Raw genomic sequence first — 15,135 nt, 5'->3', positions numbered from 1 at the left:
TAAGGTGCCACAAGTACTCCTGTTCTTTTTAGTAAAATCAGTGCTCCTGCTCTAATAAGTTACTCTTCATTATGCATTAGCAGGTTACTTATGTGCTCCTCATGTGGCCAAAGGGAAAGCACTTGGCTTCATCCTCTTAACTCGCACAACACACCCGAGGTATGCACCAATTGCCTACTAACTCACACTCTGTTCTAGTTTAATGCTATAGTGCTCATTCGGTTTCAAGCTCCAGGCTGGCAGGTCAAGGAAATGCTGCAGTACAGCCTCAGGAGCAAAAGTCATAACTTGGGTGTGTGTTCAAGCACTGAAGAAATTATAAAAATTCTTTGTTGTCTTCTTGGTTTTGTTACTAAAGGTTTAGTTGGTTTTACAGCTTAAATCAAGTTTCTCTAAGGGTATGTCTACACTACGAAATTAGTTCGAATTTATAGAAGCCGGTTTTATTGAAATCGGTTGTATACAGCCGATTGTGTATGTCCACACAATAAAATGCTCTAGGTGCTCTAGTCGGCAGACCGCGTCCACAGTACGAGGCTAGCGTCGACTTCCGGAGCATTGCACTATGGGTAGCTATCCCACAGCTATCCCACAGTTCCCGCAGTCTCTGCCGCCCCTTGGAATTCTGGGTTGAGATCCCAATGCCCGGATGATGCAAAACAGTGTCGCGGGCGGTTCTGGGTACATGTCGTCAGGCCCCTCCCTCCCCCGTCACAGCAACGGCAGACAATAGATTCGCGCCTTTTTATCTGGGTTACCTGGGTTACCTGTGCAGACAACATGGAGCCCGCTCAGCACAGCTGAGCTCACCATCACCATATGTCCTCTGGGTGCCGGCAGACGTGGGACTGCATTGCTACACAGCAGCAGCTGCTAACTGCCTTTTGGCGGTAGACGGTGCAGTAGACTGGTAGCCTTCATCGGCGATCTGGGTGCTGGCAGCCGTGGGGCTTGCCTTTTGGCAGTAAATGGTGTATTATGACTGTTAGCCGGCCTATTACAAGTCGGGTCATCGCACGTTAGCAGAGTCTTCCCTGAGCAGCAGCTCGTACAATAGGCCTGAAGACCATCGTCATACACCGCCCAGTATTTGCTGCCAAGCACCCAGAAAGATGCCGAGGGCTATCAGTCACGCTGCACCGTCGTCTTAAGATGTAAAAAATAGATTTTCTCTGTATTCATTTGCTTCCCCCTCCCTCCGTCAAATCAACGGCCTGCTAAACCCAGGGTTTTCAGTTTAATCTTTGGGGGGGACCAGTCTGTGACAGTTGTTTGTGTCTCTCCCTGATGCACAGCCACCGTTCTTTATTTTAATTCCCTGTGCCTGTACGCCATGTCGTCACTCGGCCCCTCTCCCTCCTTCCCCTAGGCCGTCAGATACTACGTTTGCGCCACAGCTCGAGCCGAGAAGCGGTTCGCGCCTTTTCTTTGAATTCTGGGTTGAGATCCCAATGCCCGGATGATGCAAAACAGTGTCGCGGGCGGTTCTGGGTACATGTCGTCAGGCCCCTCCCCCCTCGTCACAGCAACGGCAGACAATAGATTCGCGCCTTTTTACCTGGGTTACCTGTGCAGACAACATACCACGGCAAGCATGGAGCCCGCTCAGCTCAGCTGAGCTCACCGTCACCATATGTCCTCTGGGTGCCGGCAGACGTGGGACTGCATTGCTACACAGCAGCAGCTGCTAACTGCCTTTTGGCGGTAGACGGTGTAGCATGAGTGATAGCCGTGGGGCTGGCAGCCGTAGTGCTGCATTGCACCAGCCCCTTGCAGGCGATGGTATATTATGACTGGTACCCGTCGTCGTCGTACTGGTATGGCTGTCAATCATGGCCACCTGGGCAGACATGCTACTGTTTCGATGATGACGGTTACCAGTCATAATATACTATTTTCTGCCAATTGCCCAATATTGTCTGCTAAGCACCCAGAAGAGGCCGAGGGCGATGCTGGCGGACGTGGGGCTGGCAGACGTGGGGCTGCATTGCTACACAGCAGCAGCCCCTTGCCTTTTGGCAGATGATGGCATATTATGATTGGTACCCATCATCGTCATACTGGTATGGCTGTCACTCATGCTGCAGCGTCGGCTGCCACCTTAAGATGTAAAAAATAGATTTGTTCTGTGTTCATTTGCTTCCCCTTCCTCCGTGAAATCAACGGCCTGCTAAGCCCAGGGTTTCCAGTTTAATCTTTGGGGGGACCATTCTGTGTGACAGTTGTTTGTGTTTCTCCCTGTTCCTGTACCTGTACGCCATGTCGTCACTCGGCCCTCCCTCCCTCCCGCCCTCCTTCTCCTGGTCCATCAGATACTACTTTCGCGCCTTTTTTCTGACCAGGCGCCATAGCTAGCACTGGGATCATGGAGCCCGCTCAGATCACCGCGGCAATTATGAGCACTATGAACACCACGCGCATTGTCCTGGAGTACATGCAGAGCCAGAACATGCCAAGGCGAAACCCGGACCAGGCGAGGAGGCGATTGCAGCGCGGCGACGAGAGTGATGAGGAAATTGACATGGCCATAGACCTCTCACAAGGCACAGGCCCCAGCAATGTGGAAATCATGGTGTTACTGGGGCAGGTTGATACCGTGGAACGCCGATTCTGGGCCCGGGAAACAAGCACAGACTGGTGGGACCGCATCGTGCTGCAGGTATGGGACGATTCCCAGTGGCTGCGAAACTTTCGCATGCGTAAGGGCACTTTCATGGAACTTTGTGACTTGCTTTCCCCTGCCCTGAAACGCCAGGATACCAAGATGAGAGCAGCCCTCACAGTTGAGAAGCGAGTGGCAATAGCCCTGTGGAAGCTTGCAACGCCAGACAGCTACCGGTCAGTCGGGAATCAATTTGGAGTGGGCAAATCTACTGTGGGGGCTGCTGTGATCCAATTTGCCAGGGCAATGAAAGACCTGGTGATAGCAAGGGTAGTGACTCTGGGCAACGTGCAGTCAATAGTGGATGGTTTTGCTGAAATGGGATTCCCAAACTGTGGCGGGGCCATAGACGGAACCCATATCCCTATCTTGTCACCGGAGCACCAAGCCACCGACTACATAAACCGCAAGGGGTACTTTTCAAGGCTGCTGCAAGCCCTGGTGGATCACAAGGGACGTTTCACCAACATCAACGTGGGATGGCCGGGAAAGGTACATGATGCTCGCGTCTTCAGGAACTCTGCTCTGTTTCGAAAGCTGGAGGAAGGGACTTTCTTCCCGGACCAGAAAGTGACCATTGGGGATGTTGAAATGCCTATCGTGATCCTTGGGGACCCAGCCTACCCCTTAATGCCATGGCTCATGAAGCCATACACAGGCAGCCTGGACAGGAGGCAGGACCTGTTCAACTACAGGCTGAGCAAGTGCCGAATGGTGGTGGAATGTGCATTTGGACGTTTAAAAGCGCGCTGGCGCAGCTTACTGACTCGCTCAGACCTCAGCGAAAAGAATATCCCCATTGTTATTGCTGCTTGCTGTGCGCTCCACAATATCTGTGAGAGTAAGGGGGGAGACATTTATGGCGGGGTGGGAGGTTGAGGCAACTCGCCTTGCCGCTGATTACGCGCAGCCAGACACCAGGGCGGTTAGAGGAGCACAGCAGGGCGCGGTGCGCATCAGAGAAGCTTTGAAAACGAGTTTTGTGACTGGCCAGGCTACTGTGTGAAACTTCTGTTTGTTTCTCCTTGATGAACCCTCCAACCCCGCCCCCGACCCGGTTCACTCTACTTCCCTGTAAACCAACTACCCCACCCCACCCTCCCCTCCCCTCCCGCTTGCAGAGGCAATAAAGTCATTGTTTTTTCACATTCATGCATTCTTTATTAGTTCCTTACAGAGGTAGGGGGATAATTGCCAAGGTAGCAGGGATGGGTGGGGGAGGAGGGAGGGAAAAGGACACACTGCATTTTAAAACTTTAACTCTTATTGAAGCCCAGCCTTCTGATGCTTGGGCGATCATCTGGGGTGGAGTGACTGGGTGGACGGAGGCCCCCCCACCGTGTTCTTGGGCGTCTGGGTGACGAGGCTATGGAACTTGGGGAGGAGGGCTGTTGGTTACACAGGGGCTGTAGCGGCGGTCTCTGCTCCTGCTGCCTTTCCTGCAACTCAACCATACGCTCGAGCATATCACTTTGATGCTCCAGCAGACGGAGCATTGCCTCTTGCCATCTGTCTGCAAGCTGACGCCACCTATCGTCTTCAGCCCGCCACCTCTCCTCTCGTTCATGTTGGGCTTTTCTCATCTCCGACATTGACTGCCTCCATGCATTCTGCTGTGCTCTATCAGCGTGGGAGGACATCTGCAGCTCCGTGAACATCTCGTCCCTCGTCTTACGTTTTCTCTTTCTAATGTTCACGAGCCTCTGCGAAGGAGAAACATTTGCAGCTGGTGGAGGAGAAGGGAGAGGTGGTTAAAAAAGACACATTTTAGGGAACAATGGGTACACTCTTTCATTACAAGGTCGCATATTTCGGCTTGCAGGCAGCCATCGTAGGCCACAGTGTTTTGGCTTATTTAACCTTCTTAACATGCGGGAAAGGTTGCAAACAGCAGCGCATTTCCCATCTCAAGGATGAATTGGGTTGTCCATTTAAAATGGGGTTTCAATGTAAAAGGAGGGGGCTGCGGTTTCCCGGTTAACATGCGGCACAAACACAAGTAAACCCCCCCCCCCCACACACACACACGATTCTCTGGGATGATCACTTCACCCCTCCCCCCCACCGCGTGGTTAACAGCGGGGAACATTTCTGGTCCGAATAGCAGGAATGGGCGCCTCTGAATGTCCCCCTTAATAAAATCACCCCATTTCAACCAGGAGAGCTTTCTGGAGATGTCCCTGGAGGATTTCCGCTCCATCCCCATACACGTTAACAGACTTGCTTGCTTTTTTTTTGTAATGTTTACAAATATTTACAAAGTTACACTCACCAGAGGTCTCCTGTGTGCCCTGAGGGTCTTGGGTGAGTTCGGGGGTTACTGGTTCCTGGTCCAGTGTCACAAACATATCCTGGCTGTTGGGGAAACCGGTTTCTCCGCTTCCTTGCTGCTGTGAGCTACCTACAGTACCTCCATCGTCATCTTCCTCGTTCCCCGAACCGTCTTCCCTGTGTGTTTCTCCAGTGAGAGAGTCATAGCACACGGTTGGGGTAGTGGTGGCTGCACCCCCTAGGATCGCATGCAGCTCCGCGTAGTAGCGGCAAGTTTGCGGCTCTGCCCCGGACCTTCCGTTTGCTTCTCTGGCTTTGTGGTAGGCTTGCCGTAGCTCCTTAATTTTCACGCGGCACTGCTGTGTGTCCCTGTTATGGCCTCGGTCCTTCATGGCCTTGGAGATCTTTTCTAATACTTTTCCATTTCTTTTACTGCTACGGAGTTCAGCTATTACTGCTTCATCTCCCCATATGGCAAGCAGATCTCGTACCTCCCGTTCGGTCCATGCTGGAGCTCTTTTGCGATCCTGGGAGGACTCCATGACGGTTACCTGTGCTGATGAGCTCTGCGTGGTCACCTGTGCTCTCCACGCTGGGCAAACAGGAAATGAAATTCAAACCTTCGCGGGTCTTTTCCTGTCTACCTGGTCAGTGCATCTGAGTTGAGAGCGCTGTCCAGAGCGGTCACAATGAAGCACTGTGGGATAGCTCCCGGAGGCCAATAACATCGAATTCCGTCCACACTACCCCAATTCCGACCCGCAAAGGCCGGTTTTATCGCTAATCCCCTCGTCGGAGGTGGTGTAAAGAAACCGGTTTAAAGGGCCCTTTAAGTCGAAAGAAAGGGCCTCGTTGTGTGGACGTGTCCAGGCTTAATTCGGTTTAACGCTGCTAAAGTCGACCTAAACCCGTAGTGTAGACCAGGCCTAAGTCATCTTTGGCAAAGCCTACTCCAGAAATATGGCCTGGTTTCAGCCGCCTACATTTCTTCAAAGAAAAGCAATATGTTGGTCTAAGAGTCAGCTGCTTTCAGTATATTAGCATGGTGACAAAGCAATTGCTCTATAATCCACCCCCAGTTTTTCTCCTTTGAAGGAATGGCTCAAACCAGCCCTAATTCTATACTATTCTCTGGCATTTAAGTGATGGTTTTTCCCCCCCCCTAGCAGACGGGCCACTTCCTGGATATACCAACATAGATTTTTAAAAGAGCTATTGTAATAAGTGATCATCCACATCCATCTATCCATTCATGGCATTCAGTTATTCCAGAACAGAAATCAGAAAGCGCAAGGATAAACCTGTAAATGCAAATATTAGTGTTGCCTGGAAACTGATAAATATTTCCTTTTATTTTTGAAAATTTTTATGGAAAACTTCCTGTGTTGAAAAAAAAATCAGTTTTGGGTTGTTTCTGGTTTCCCAAAATGTTTTGGGTTTCTCACTGAAAAACTTGGAAAAATGTCAACTAAACAAAAATTTTCCACAATTTTTTCTTTTTGGTGGGAAAAAAAACGCTATTGTTTGTTGGAAACAATTATTGTAAAAGAAGTTTTTATCAGCTTTGGTGAAGATGCACTTCTCTGCTCTTCATAAGTAGTGTGTGTGAACATGAAAGGTATCTGATAAAGAATATTTATCATTAATTTGGTGAGGGAAAAGGAGAGAGGGGTTTTGATTAAAAAACAGGATATTGATTGTTGCTTCTCCAGTGGTTGGTCACTTTCTGGCTTAGCATGGAAGTAAATGAGTGCACATGCAAAGGGCTTGTCCACACGGAAGATTTAATCTGTAGCTTTTTGATGCATATCAAGTAATGTGCAATACGCAAGCTACCTAACAGTGTGCACACAGGACAACTGTGCTATCTTTCAATTTGCATCATGTGTACACACAGTGGCAGCTTGCTGTGTACTAAGCCCGTGGTATTCTTGGAGGGTATCCTACGCTCCTTAGCTTTGCTGCTGAGTGGCATGCATCCTGGCATTTTTCTCATTGTGAACAGTGGGATGCATAGCAGAAGGATTAACATTTTTTTAAAAAATCCAATGTTTCCTCTGTCTCTGCTTCATGTTTCCTTTCTGGGTGGGCTAACCATTTCTGAATTGCTGTCAGCTAGCACACACCCAGCAATGCTCTGTGTGGCTATGCCGGCAACCATGAATACACTTATTGGACTTCATTTCAGTTTTTCAAAGTTGAATGAATTTGGCTTTGGACTTTGCCTACTGCACCACTGAACTGATGGTGTGGCAACAGCAGCAGCTCCACAACAGGAGGAACTTCAGTGCTGGAGGAAGTGGGATGAGGATGATGAGGAGAACACCAAGAAGCTGATACTTGAGGAGCAGTTCCTGGAACAAAGCTTCCTGTGGTGCAGTGCTGTTTCTGGCTTGGAAAACCAGAATGGATTGGTGGCATAGGGTAGTTCTGCAGAGCTGAGATGACCAACGGTAGTGAGAGAATTTCAGGATGGTGAAGGCAACCTTTTTTGAGAGCTGTGCTGAACTGACCTCGGAGATAATGTGGCAGCATACCTAAGTGCAGTGCCTGTGGAGAAGTGGGTTACCATTGCCAGCTGGAAGCTAGCCATACCCAAATGCTACCAGTCCATAGCGAACCAATTCAGTGTGGACGATAACTGTTGGGGTCGTTGTCATGTGGATGTGTAGTGCCATGAAAAATGCACTGGAACAAAGTTTGGTAATGCTCATGAGATTATGGATGATTTTGCACACATGGCAGTCCCAAACTGTATTGGGGCAGCTGATGGGACCCATGCACCTATTTTTTGTCCCTTCACTAGGGCACAGCATTTATAATCAGAAAAGGGTAGTTTTCTATGGTGCTGCGAGGGCTCGTTGACCTCCCTGGCAGATTTACAGTCATAAATGCATGGTGGCCTTGAAGGGCCCATGATGCTAGCATCTTCAGAAAGCTCAGCTCTATTTACCTTACCGGATATAGGACTGTTTGCCCCTAGGATCACTATGGACATCTATGGTGTGGAAATTGCTTCAGTTATCCTGGGAGATGTGGTTTATTCTCTGCTTCCCTGGTTAATGAAGCCATTCACAGGCCACTTGGACAGATGAAAGGAACTGTTTAACTATCATCTCAGTAGTTGCACGAATGGTAGGTAGCACTGTGTGCATTTGGCCATTTGAAAGAAAGATGGTGCTGTTTGTGAAATAGGTTGGGAAGCAGCAGGAGGAAAATGTGCTAATGATTAGCATCATGATGTATTTTGCACAATATTTGTGAGCTTAAGGGAGATGGGTGTGAGGCTGAGGTGTGGAGGCTTGCTCAATGGTTTGAGCAACCAGCAAGATATATATATATATATAAAGGAAACAACTGGGGCAATATTGTCAGGAATGCCTATTGCTCTTACTTTGAGTTTCTGTTTTGAAAATGTGCAGCTGTACATTTAGCTGTTAACCCATAGGGGTGGAAGGGAGATGCTTGGGTAAAAACCTATGAATTAGGTCAAACATAAAGATTTTCTTTGTAAAATATATTGATAACTCCTTATATATTATTTTTTATACATTTTTATTATTAAACAAGACTCAATTGTGTAACAATCAATAATAAACCTTTAACTGAAACAATAATGAAATAGCAGGTTTTTATTATTAAACCATGTATTAAACAGCAATCTATTATGTAGCAACTAGAAACAAACCTTTAATTACAACAAATATGAAACAGAAAAATGGAAGTGCAACAGTGCAGTGCAGGGCACAACACAAACGGAGAGGGTCTTAAAGTCCCAGGTGAGAATATGCTTTGCCTCTGCCGCTTCTTGTTTATGGGTCTTCTGGTGATAAGTGGCAAGACTCAAAGTTATCAAGGGCTTTAGAGGCCTCAAAAGAGTGGATCCCAGGTGCAACTGTTCTTACTTCCCTGAGGTGGAGTCTGTGAAGGGAATGGCCTCTGCTCTGCTCTGCTGCAGGGGTACAGAGGAGAGGAGTTGCTGGTGCTTCCAGTAGCATGTATTGTTCAGCATCTTCATAACATGGCTGGGTCCTGGTTTACAATACTGCATTGACTGCTGCCCTAACAACAGCATGCACTTCTGTCATGAGTGGCTAAAAGTGGGGGGGCCCACCGGCACCTGAATTGTGGCCCTGCTTCCATGCTGCCCCTCCCCCCAAGTCACCGTCTCTTCTCCCTTGTGCAGCCCCATCCCCCCGAAGCCCCGTTCCCACGCCACCCATTCTCCCCAAGCCCCCCCCACACTGCCCCTTCCCCCAAGACCCTGTTCCTGCACTGCCTCTTGCCCGCAAGACCCCACACCCCATTCACTCCTCTCTGCCCCCCATCCCACCCTTTGCTCACCCTTGCGGCTGGTAAAAAGTAGGAGGGTATAGCTACAGGGACATAGCCACGACCCCCTGCCCGCCCCCCAGTTCCAGCGCCCCTGCCTACAGTAGGGCATTCTGGCTTTGTGTTGCCTCTGCATCTCCCTGTCTTTTTCAATACTGTCTTTTGCCATGGCTGTCCCTAGCAATTACCGTGCTGTCCTTGGCCACTCCCATGATCTCTCTCGAGAGCTCCATTTCTTTTTCCTCTCTGTCCTGAAGTACAGCCTCCACCTCTCTGCTATTTTCATTTGTCATTGGGACTCTGCAATGAGGTCTGCAAATATTTCATCCTGAGTTTTCCATTTTCTCCCCCTCAGGTTACCCAGCTGCTCAGCCGTTGATAAAGGCCCTGTCCTTGAGGGTCTGGCTGTGGGAGTAGGAAAAAAACAACAGCAGTAGCAAAGAGTCATTGTGTGTATTCCAGAGAGACTATGATAGCATTTTAAAAATATGCATTTCTGACTTTCTCTCCCTGAGATTTTTCGCAGTTTTGGGGGAACCATAGAGATAAAAATGGTGTGTGCATGAGGAGAGCTATATTGGCATTTTTGTCTGTGCAATATATGCTGTTTGGCTTTGCTGTTGTATCTTGGAGGCCATGGAGAGGTGAGGGTGAGAATTATGTTTCCAGTTTTGATGTACAATTTTGTTGTACCTTGGAGATGCTTTTATGGTGTCAGAAGATTAACCCTGTACATCCCCTTTAGGCTGGCAAAGGGCAGACCAGTGAAATGCTGTGAAGTTATTCACCAAGATACAGCCCCTGCAGAAGTGGTGCAGGAGTGGAAGAGAGTTATGAGCTATATCGGGGGAATGACTGTGCAGCTATCCCCCATAACATCTGGACAAAAATTGAGCAAGTTCTAAGTCTTAGATTCAACTTTCTCTCTCCTGGAGACATGGCAAAAATGCAGAGAAACATAGAGTGGGTTCTGCAATGATTGTGAGAAACATATCACTGTTATTAGTCTTGCTCTATGTAAGCCTGTGAAAAGCCATTCAGACATTTTCTGTCCCTAAGGTAAAGCTCTTTTCCTGTGACATGTGTACTATAGTGCATCTACACGTCCGTGGGGAGCTGTGGTCTTTGTACCTTTACAAGTGTGCAATGTCAATGTCTACCTCTTGTAAGCTGAGATACTAACCAAACTCCCTGTAAACTCTGTCTCAATAAACTGTTGAATTTATCACAAGTGAATTAAGTATCGGGGGTAGCCATGTTAGTATGTATCCATAAAAAAAAAACGAGGAGTCCGATGGCACCTTAAAGACTAACAGATTTATTTGGGCATAAACTTTTGTGGCTAAAAAAACCCACTTCTTCAGATGAAGATTTATGCCGAAATAAATCTGTTAGTCTTTAAGGTGCTACCAGACTCCTCGTTGTTTTCACAAGTGAATGTTTTCTTTATCCAAATCAGCCACTTGAGGGGGTGTCTGTTGGTGGTGTGAGACTGCACCATCCTACTGGAACTCAAATGTGAAATTGCAGGACTACTAACTGTGGTTTGTAACCTATCATTTAAATCAGCTTCTGTACCAAATGACTGGAAGATAGCTAATGTGATGCCAATTTTTAAAAAGGGCTCCAGAGGTGACCCGGCAATTACAGGCCAGTAAGCCGGACTTCAGTACCAGGCAAACTGGTTGAAACTATAGTAAAGAAGAAAATTGTCAGACACATAGATTAACATAATTTGTTGGGGAATAGTCAACATGGTTTTTGTAAAGGGAAATCATGCCTCACCAATCTACTAGAATTTTTTGAAGGGGTCAACAAGCATGTGGACCAGGGGGATCCAGTGGATATAGAGTATTTAGATTTTCAGAAAGCCTTTGATAAGGTCCCTCAGTAAAGGCTCTTAAGCAAAGTAAGCAGTCATGGGATAAGAGGGAAGGTTCTTACATGGATTGGTAACTGGTTAAAAGATAGGAAACAAAGGTCAGGAATAAATGGTCAGTTTTCAGAATGGAGAGAGGTAAATAGTGGTGTCCCCCAGGGGTCTGTATGGGGACCAGTCCTATTTAACATATTCATAAATTATCTGGAAAAAGGGATAAACAGTGAGGTGGCAAAATTTGCAGATGATACAAAACTACTCAAGATACTTAAGTCCCAGGCCGACTGCAAAGAGCTACAAAAGGATCTCACAAAACTGGGTGACTGGGCAACAAAATGGCAGATGAAATTTAATCCTAACTATTCATATACAATGATGGGATCTAAATTAGCTGTTACCACTCAAGAAAGAGAACTTGGAGTCATTGTGGATAGTTCTCTGAAATTATCCACTCAATGTGCAGCGGCAGTCAAAAAAACGAACAGAATGTTGGGAATAATCAAGAAAGGGATAGATAATAAGACAGAAAATATCGTATTGCCTCTATATAAATCCATGGTATGCCCACATCTTGAATACTGCATGCAGATGTGGTCGCCCCATCTCAAAAGAGATATATTGGAATTGGGAAAGGTTCAGAAAAGGGCAACAAAAATTATTAGGGGTATAGAATGGCTTCTGTATGAGGAGAGATTAATAAGATTGGGACTTTTCATCTTGGAAAAGAGATGACTAAGGGGGATATGATAGAGGGCTATAAAATCATGAGTGGTATAAAGATAGTAAATAAGGAAATGTTATTTACTCCTTCTCATAATACAAGAACAAGGGGCCACCAAATGAAATTAATAGGTAGCAGGTTTAAAACAAACACAAGAAAGTATTTTTTTTCATGCAACGCACTGTCAACCTCTGGAACTCCTTGCCAGAGGGTATTGTGAAGGCTAATACTATAACAGGGTTCAAAAGGGAGCTAGATAGATTCATGGAAGATAGGTCCATCAATGGCTATTAGCCAGGATGGGCAGGAATGGTGTCCCTAGCCTCTGTTTGCCAGAAGCTGGGATTGGGTGACAGAGGATGGATCATTTGATGATAACCTGTCTGTTCATTCCCTTTGTGGCACCTGGCATTGGCCACTGTCAGAGGACAGGGTACTGGGCTTGATGGACCTTTGGTCTGAGCCAGTATGGCCATTCTTATGTTCACTGTTTTAAGATGGCAAGCAGTGCTGACTGGGGTGGGGAGTCTTCACCAGGCAAGTCAGATAAAGGACAGGGAAAGGAAAAAAAGATAGATGGGTATGTGTCCTCCATGCGGTGGACTTAAAACAGTCAATAGTTGGGTTTTTAGCATGAGACAGAGGCTGATTGCATGGCTGGGGGCAGTCCACATTTTGAAAACTTCTCAAGGCCTGCTGAATAGACAGCCTGGGTCGAGGGAGGGAGCTTAACACTCGGAAAGGCTCCTAGCTCACATCCACCTAAAATGGCTGCAACCTTGGGGCACCTTGAGCAGAAGCTAATGCAGCAGTATAGCACAATAATAGTACTAACAGTAATACATTGTAAAGATAAATACTTAAATGCTAAAATTCCCTCTGGAGGATCTGCCTCCTGAGTCCCAGCCTGGGTTTCTGGCTGGGAACTGGGCTTGGCTGCTGCATGAAAGGAATCTGTCGCACTTGCTGCACAGCAGAAATCAGGCTCGCCTTCTACCTGGCCGACGTCCTGGTACTGAGTCCCAAAGAGATGCTTGCTTTTCGTAACGGTCTTTTCCCTGGTCTCCTCATGTTCATCCTCCGATTACTCTTGCTGGTCATCTTTGGGGGATATGGAGGTAAAAGAGTGAACAGCAGTGCTGGGTTGGACTATGCAAAATCCTGTCTCACTCCTAAAAGAATGATCAAGTGACATTTCCAGATCTTTTCTCAGCATCCTTGGTTTCAATGTAAGTTCTCCTGAGCTAATTGCTTTTTATCCTGCACTGTTTGGTTTCTCAGCTGTGGCCATTTGTGGTTATCTGCTTAGCAAACTCCACAGAAAAACTTTTAATTTGGTGGCTTGCCACAAGTGCTTTGTGCACCGATGCGTCTCCTCAGATGGCGATGAGATCCAGGCGCTCAGTATGGCTCCAAGCAGCTGTGCAAGGCATGCTGCAGGGCTTCTGGAGTAATATCCCACCAGTGCTGATATACCCAAATCCAGGAGCAAATGGGCAAATTCTGACCCTGCCGTGTTTTTTAAATAGGGGAGGGGACAACTGGTCAGCTTGACACCAAAGCAGGTGAGAACACACAGCTAAACAGACAGGTCAGTAATGGTCACCCGTAAAACAGTGTGAGATAGCCATCGGAAGACTGCCAAAGCAGTAGGCAGCAGCATTGTGTGCACCTGAAAAATAGACCGAACAACCTCAATTTGCATCACACCTAGTTCACTTTGAATGAGGATTTCAGAGTTCACAATAAATGCAGAGTTAATGAATTGTGTCAGGTGTCCACCAGTGTTCTAAAACCAGATTAACTCAACATAATCCAGTTTAATCCCCACTCAGATGGAATGTGAGAGACTCAACGCCCTGGTCTGCCTGATTTTACCTTTCTTGTTGGAGTTGTTCCACTTTGCATAAATAATTTAATATTTGTTGGGACATAGAGAGAGTGTGACTCCATAGCCCAGGCAATAGAGCACTCCCCTATTGTGGAAGTCACAGTTTAAATCCCTGTGCTGAATCAGGTAGTGTAGGGAGTTGAACCTGGGTGATTAGCATCCTAGATAAGTACCCTAGCCACCAGCCTACTCGCTCTTCCGGGGGTAGGAGGTGGGGGGAGGACTCTCTCTGGTTTTAATTAGAAATTCCATCCTGGGCCAAAGTATCCTTCTTGATGAAACTGGTACATTTTCATGAAAAGTTTCAGTTTTGACAAATTGGCACTTTCTGATGAAAAACCGTTTCTCAAAATATTTCCAACCAGCTCTACTTACTACTTTGCGGCCTCACTGTAGTCCGAGGTAGTAAGCACTGCACATAATAGGAGGTACAGTACTTGCAGAATCAGGTCCTTGCTTTGTGTGACATCCCTCATGGTTCAACCTGAACCACTGAACTCAGGGCCGGCTCCAGGGTTTTGGCCGCCCCAAGCAGCCAAACAAAACAAAACAAAACAACAAAAAAAGCCGCGATTGCGATCTGCGGCAGCAATTCGGCAGGAGGTCCTTCGCTCCGGGCAGGAGTGAGGGACCGTCCGCCGAATTGTCGCCGAACAGCTGGACGTGTCGCCCCAATCTGACGTGGCCGCCCCAAGCACCTGCTTGGTAAGCTGGTGCCTGGAGCTGGCCCTGACTGAACTGCTGAGTCACCTTAATTCTCCAGACCAGAGTGTCTCTTTACTGCTCTGCTAGTAAAACACAGCTATTAGCATGTAAAGGCACGCCCAGCAAAGTTACATGAATGCTCTTCCAGCCACTCATGAACAGATATGTTTCAGAGTAACAGCCGTGTTAGTCTGTATCCGCAAAAAGAAGAACAGGAGTACTTGTGGCACCTTAGAGACTAACAAATTTATTAGAGCATAAGCTTTCGTGGACTACAGCCCACTTCTTCGGATGCACGAAAGCTTATGCTCTAATAAATTTGTTAGTCTCTAAGGTGCCACAAGTACTCCTGTTCATGAACAGATAGCAACACCAGCATATCCCTCAGTCCCAGGCTTGTGCCCCAGAAATGTGCGTGTTACACTCTTCAAAGCCCCCCCACCTCAAACAGTATAAGCTCATTAAAAGTTTGTCATTTCATCAAAGGGTAATGAATATGCAATAGCCTTTGTTGATCTGAGTAGAGATTCCCCAGACACTTCAACCAAAAGCACACGGGTTTAAATGAACAATGAAACAAGATTAGTAACTAGAGAAAGATAAATTATAAGTGATAAGGCATAAAGGTCAGAATTGGTTAAAAAAGATACTAACACATTCTAATTCCTAAACTT

The sequence above is a fragment of the Trachemys scripta genome, chromosome 2 (genome assembly GCF_013100865.1).
Source record: "Trachemys scripta elegans isolate TJP31775 chromosome 2, CAS_Tse_1.0, whole genome shotgun sequence".
Classification (NCBI taxonomy): domain Eukaryota; kingdom Metazoa; phylum Chordata; order Testudines; family Emydidae; genus Trachemys; species Trachemys scripta.
This window is presented reverse-complemented; position numbering follows the sequence as displayed.